We start from the raw sequence: 6,666 nt of genomic DNA on the forward strand, positions 1-6,666 counted from the left end.
TGTTGAGGCACATTCCTTCTATATCTAGTTTGTAGAGAGTTTTTATCATGAAGGGATATCAAATTTTACAAAATGCTTTTTTGTGTGTTTATTGAAATGATCATATGGCTTATATATTTGATTCTGTTAGTGTGATGTATCATGCTTATTGATTTATATATGTTGAACCATCTTTGCATCCCTGGGATGAATCCTCCTTGATCGTGGTGAATAATGTTTTAAATGTGATGCTGAATTGGTTTGCCAGCATTTATTTGAAAATTTTAACATCTATGTTCATCAGAGACATTGGCCTGTAGTTTTCTTTTTTTGTTGTTTCGCTCTGGTTTTCATATCAGGGTAATGATGGCCTCATAGAATGAGTTTGGAAGAATTCCCTCTTTAATTTTTTGGAACAGTTCGAAAATAATTGGTATTAGTTCTTTAAATGTTTGGTAGAATTCAGCAGTAAAACCATCAGGTCCTGGACTTTTTTTGATGAAAAACTTTTTATTATTCAATCTTGTTACTTGTTATTGGTCTGTTCAGGCTTCTTCATATTCTTAGCCATTTTACTTTGTTTTTACCACTTTTGTGCAATGAACCCCTTTGGCAGTCTGGTTAAGCTGATGGATGTTCTCAGAAACATGTTATTAAATATATAAAATGAAACAGAATTACAAATAAATTATTTATGTTAAATGCATTTCAAAATGTTTTAAAAATTGTATTAGTCTGTTCTCATTCTGCTAATAAAGACATACCCAAGACTGGGTAACTTATTTAAAAAAAGGGATTTAATGGACTCATAATTCCACATGGCTGGGAAGGCCTCACAATCATGACTGAAGGTGAATGAGGAGCAAAATCACGTCTTATATGGCAGCAGGCAAGAGAACATGTGCAGGGGAACTCCCCTTTATAAAACCATTAGATCTCATGAGATTTGTTCACTGTCATAAGAACAGCATGGGAAAAACCCACCCCTGTGATTCAATTACTTCCCACTGGGTCCCTCCCATGACACATGGGGATTATGGGAACTATAATTCAAGATGAGATTTGGGTGGAGACACAGCCAAACCATATCAAAAATCAAATTTGTGGTTTAACATATATATATGTGCTTCTTTATTAACTCATTACATAATGAAATCCAGAAGCAGGTCTAACTTCCACTCTCATTTTAAAGTGTGATGAACATAAAGAATATTTAAAGACATCCATCACAACTATAATGTGACATGAAAATATGTGTGATTTCTATTGGGGACAATGTCAAGGTCTTGCTAATATTGTGCTTCATTACCTGTGTTCATAATTGAAGGAAACATTGCATTTTCTATAAATAAAGATGTATATTTTCCCCATGTAAGGACACAACCCCCTGAATTCTCTCTGTGGCTTCCAGGCTAAGAACCCTGCAGGACTGATCTCCTTATAGCAAAGGTCAAGTTATGTGGGTTTCCTGCTCAAACTCTTTTTATGACTCATTTACTCAACGGTGATCTCTTACTGCCTGCTGGAATAAATTCAAAGGCAACCTGGCATTTGGAGATCTGCTTCTACCAATTAATTTTTTCTGACTTAAAAAATTTACATACATGATATTGTATATTCCACTTTTTTGGCCACGTGTCTTTTTCACTCAAAATGTTTTTTCCCTGAGATTTATCCATGTTGATATTTATAGATTTAGTTTAAAATAGGCTGTATAGTATTCTACTATATAAATAAACTACAGTTCACTAATGGATTTCCCTACTTGTGGATATTTTGATTGTTCTCATTTTTGCATTGTTTGCAAATGATGTTGTATTGGTTTTATTATTTTTATTTTTAAATGAATAAAGTTTTTAACTCTAATGCATTAAATATTGAGAACTAAACCTCATGGAAATAAAAGCTTTTGGGGTTCCTGAGAACTTCTTTATTAAGCCAATTTTTACCCAAGCAGAGATGGGCACACACTAAACCCTTTTTAAGAATTGGACTCTGCCTATGCCTGGGACCAAGCGGGCATGGACAGGTTCAGCCAAAGCCCTTCAGTGGGATCTAGTTTATAAACAAGTGCCTCACATGTTCCCTGGGCAGCAATTTTAATAGTAATCGCTTTCCAGTTTTTATCACCTGATTTGGGGAAATGAAATTCTATACTCCTAGCTGGAATACGCCTAATTTCCTTCTCCACTTGACTGGCTTCAATTTATCTCTTTTCCACCTGATTGGATTCTGTATTTTTTCATAGATTTTTTATTTGGCTCTCAGCCACAATTCTACTGTCATTTTATTAACAGTCCTCTTTATATGCCTTCGTTTGCAATTATGGCTAATTTTATTCTTATTTGTATTATCTTCTTCTTTCTACTTTTAAAAACATTTTTGTGTCCTTTTTCTAGCTTCTTAAGCAAAACACTTGGCTTATTATTTTTAAAATTTCTGTATTTCATATACTCATCTAAGACTATACTGTTTACTCCAAGTGCTGCTTTAGCTATGCTCAACACATTTTTATATTTGATACTTTTGTTATTATTCAGTTCTAAATATTTGATGATTTCTATTGTGATTTCTTCTTGAATTATTTTTTTCATTTTTAGTATTTTTTTTAGACAGAGTTTCGCTCTGTTGCCCAGGCTGGAGTGCAATGCTGCAATTTCTGCTCACTGCAACCTCCGCCTCCCAGGTTCAAGCGATTCTGCTACTTCAGCCTCTTGAGTAGCTGGGATTACAGGCGCCCACCACCACACCGAGCTAATTTTTTGTATTTTTAGTAGAGATGGGATTTCACCATGTTGACCAGGCTGATCTCAAGCTCCTGACCTCAGGTGATCTGCCCACTTTGGCCTCTCAAAGTGCTGAGATTACAGGCATGAGCCATAGTGCCTGGCCTTGAATTATTTCAAAGTATTTTTTTGGTTTCCAAAAGTAGAAGATTTGGGAACTAAATTTTTATAACTGATTGGGAGTTTTATTGTGCCATAGTTAGAAAATTTGGGGTTTGAGGTGTTGACATTTGATAGTTCTTAAGACATTCTTTGCGATCATGTTCTGGGTCAATTTTGTAGTTATTTTATTGAGCTTGAAAAGACTTTTTAACATTTAATTTAAAAACATGTTTGTATGCAGAAAAATTCACTGTTTTTTGGTGTACAGTCCTGTGAGATTTGCAGATGCATAGAGTCATGTAACCACCACCCCACCACCACAATCAAGACATAGAATATTATTTTTCTTTCTTCCTTTTTTTTTTTTTTTTTGAGACAGGGTCTCACACCTGTCACCCAGGCTGGAGTGCACTGGCATGATCTTAGCTCCCTGTGGCCCTGACTTCCGAGACTCAGGTGATTCTCTCACCTCAGCCTCCAGAGTGGCTGGGACTACGGGTGTATGCTACCACCAGTGGCTAATTTTTTTGTTTTGTTTTGTATTTTTGGTAGAAGCAGAGTTTTGCCATGTTGCCTGGGCTGGCAGAACATTTTCAATGCCCCCCCACAGATTCCCTTGGACTACTCTTTTGTAGTCAACCCCTTCCCTACCCTTCTGGAAACCAATGATTTGTTTTCTATTTCTTTAATTTTTACCTCCTTCAGATATTATATAAATGGAATCGTATAACATGTGACCCTTTGAGTCTGGCTTCTTTCACTCGGCATAATGCATTTGAGATTCATTCATGTTGTTGCATGTATCAACAATTCATTTACTTTTTATTGCTGAATGGTACTCAGTTTGTTTATCCATTCACCAGCTGAAGGACATTTGAATGGTTTTCAGTTATACTGTATGTTCTTAATTATTGGGAAGAGAATTCTAAATATGTTCACTATATGAAGCTTACTGAGTTGTTTATATTTTCTATAGACAGAAAATTCTTGTCATTTGGATCCATCACTTTCTGGGAGATTTTTGTTATAACCTCCTACTATGATAGTGTATTTGTGGATGTTTTCTTATAACTCCTGTGATGTTTTCTTTAAATATCAAAGCTTATTTTGTTAGATTTGTATAGGTCCAGTATTGTTATATCTTCTTGGTGAACTATTCCTTTTATCATTAGTAATGCTCCTTTTCACTACTAATAATGCTTTGATCTTAAAGTCCTTTCTATCAGACATAAATGCTGTTATGTCCTTTGTGCACTAAATACATTCTCCACCCTTCTCTCCCTGCTCTGGCCCACAAGCTGTGTCACCCACGCTCTCTTGCCAACCGCCTTGTGGTTGGATTGCCAATGGGAGGCAACTTGGCTAGACTGAACTACAATCTCCAGAATCTCCTTTACAGAATGTTTCCAGTTATGGTGGGCCACAAGGAATATTCTCCTCCAAGAGCTGGAGGATGGAAGAGAGATAGTAGCAATTTTCTAGTATACACACCTTCTCTCAACTATTCAAGTAAACTAATTTAGGTACTGCTGTGAAGACATCATTTGGAAGGCCTAGCCGTTCCCTGTGTGGGAGACTCCAAACAGTTATGGGTCTGCAATGGCTCTCCCTTCTCCCTGGATCTTGATTTCCTGATTGCCATCTGTGGACAATAAGCTTCAGCACCTGTCCATGAAGTTCCAGCCTATTTGTGATCTTCCCAGCCCTCACAGTTGCATAAACCAATTATTTCTGACAAATCTCTCTCTCTCTCTCTCTCCCATCTCCTAATGGTTCTCCTTATCTGGTTCAACCCCAACTGGTACAATTTATTTTATTCTCACTCTTGACTAAGAATTTGGTTGGTATAGGATTCAACACTGGCAGTTATTTCCCTTCAGCACTTTGAAGATATTAAATTGTCTTTTGGCATTTATTTATTGCTGATAATAAGTGCTGTCAGCCAAATTGCAGTTCCACTTGAGATAATCTGTTTTCTTTTTGGATGTCTTTAAAGTTTTCTCATTGTTTCTGATCTCTCATTTCACTATAATGAATTAATAATTTGTTTTATTCTCACTTTGGGTGTTGCATGATCCTTTTATCTGAAAATTTATACCTTAATTTTGAAAACTTCTCAGGTTTTATCTCCAAAAATATTGCCTCTGTCACATAGGTGTGTCTTTTTGGTAAAATGATTTTTTGTTTTTGGATATATCCTCAGTAATGGGATTGCTGGGTCAAATGGTAATTCTATTTTTAGTGCTTCGAGAAATCTGCAAACCACTTTCCACAGTGGCTGAACTAATTTACATTCCCACCAACAGTGTAAAAGCATTTCTTTTTCTCCGTAGTCTTTCCAGCATCTGTTGTTATTTGACTTTTGAACAATAGCTATCCTGACTGGTGTGAGATGGTATCTCGTTGTAATTTAGATTTGCATTTCTCTAATGATTAGTGATGATCAGCATTTTCTCATATGTTTTTGGTCATTCGTATGTCTTTTTTTGAGAAGTATCTGCTCAGATCTTTGGTCCAGTTTAAGGTGGGGTTACTTGCTTTCTGCTTGTTCAATTGTTTAAGTTCCTTACAGATTCTGGATATTAGACCTTTGTCTGATGCATAGTTTGCGAATATTTTCTCCCATTCTATAAGTTGTCCATTTACTCTGTTGATAGTTTCTTTTGCTGTGCAGAAGCTCTTTAGTTAATTAGGTCCCACTTGTCAATTTTTGTTTTTGTTGCAATTGCTTTTGAGGGCTTAGTCATAAATTATCTCCCGAGGCCCATTTCCAGAATGGTGTTTCCTAGGTTTTCTTTTAGGATTCTTACAGTTTGAGGTCTTACATTTAAATCTTCAATCTGTTTTGAGTTAAGTTTTTATATAGTGAAAGGTTGGGGTCCAGTTTATTCTTTTGCATATGGCTAGAGAGCTATCCTAGCACCATTTGTTGAATAGGGAGCCCTTTCTCCATTGCTTATTTTTGCAACTTTGTCAAAAGATCAGATGGTTGTAGGTGTGTGGCTTTATTTCTGGATTCTCTATTCTGTTCTATTGGTCTATGTGTCTGTTTTTGTACCAGCACCATGCTGCTTTGGTTACTGTAGTTTTATAGTATAGTTTCAAGTAGGGTAATGTGATGCCCCCAGCTTTGTTCTTTTTGTTTGGAATTGCTTTGGCTATTTGAGCTCTTTTTTAGTTCCATGTGAATTTTAGCACAGTTTTTTTTTTTTTTTTTTCCAATTCTCCGAAATTATCTTTGGTGAGATTTTTCATTTTTACCAAAAATGATGTTGTTAACTTGATAGGGATAGCATTAGATTTGTAGATTGCTTTGAGCAGTATGGCCATTTTAATGATATTGATTCTTCTAATCCATAAGCATGGAATGTTTTTCTATTTGTTGATGTCATCCATGATTTCTTTAGCAGCGTTTTGTAGTTCTCCTTGTAGAGATCTTTCACCTCCTCAGTTAGGTGTATTCCTAGGTATTTTATGCTTTTGAGGCTATTGTAAATGGGATTGCATTCTTGATCTGACTCTCAGTTTGAATATTATTGGTGTATAGAAATGCTATTGATTTTTGTACAGTGACTTTGTATCCTGGAAGTTTGCTAAAATTATCAGTTCTAGTAGCTTTCTGGTGGAGTAGTTAGAGTTTCTTAAGTATGGAATCATGCCATCAGTGAAGAGAAATAATTTGACTTCCTCTTTTCCTATATGGATGCCTTTTCTTTCTTTCTCTTGCCTGATTGCCTGGGCTGGACTTCCAGAATTATGTTGAATAGGAGTAGTGAGAGTGGGCATCCTTGTCTTAATC

Source organism: Mandrillus leucophaeus, unplaced genomic scaffold, assembly GCF_000951045.1.
Source record: "Mandrillus leucophaeus isolate KB7577 unplaced genomic scaffold, Mleu.le_1.0 Scaffold265, whole genome shotgun sequence".
NCBI lineage: Eukaryota > Metazoa > Chordata > Mammalia > Primates > Cercopithecidae > Mandrillus > Mandrillus leucophaeus.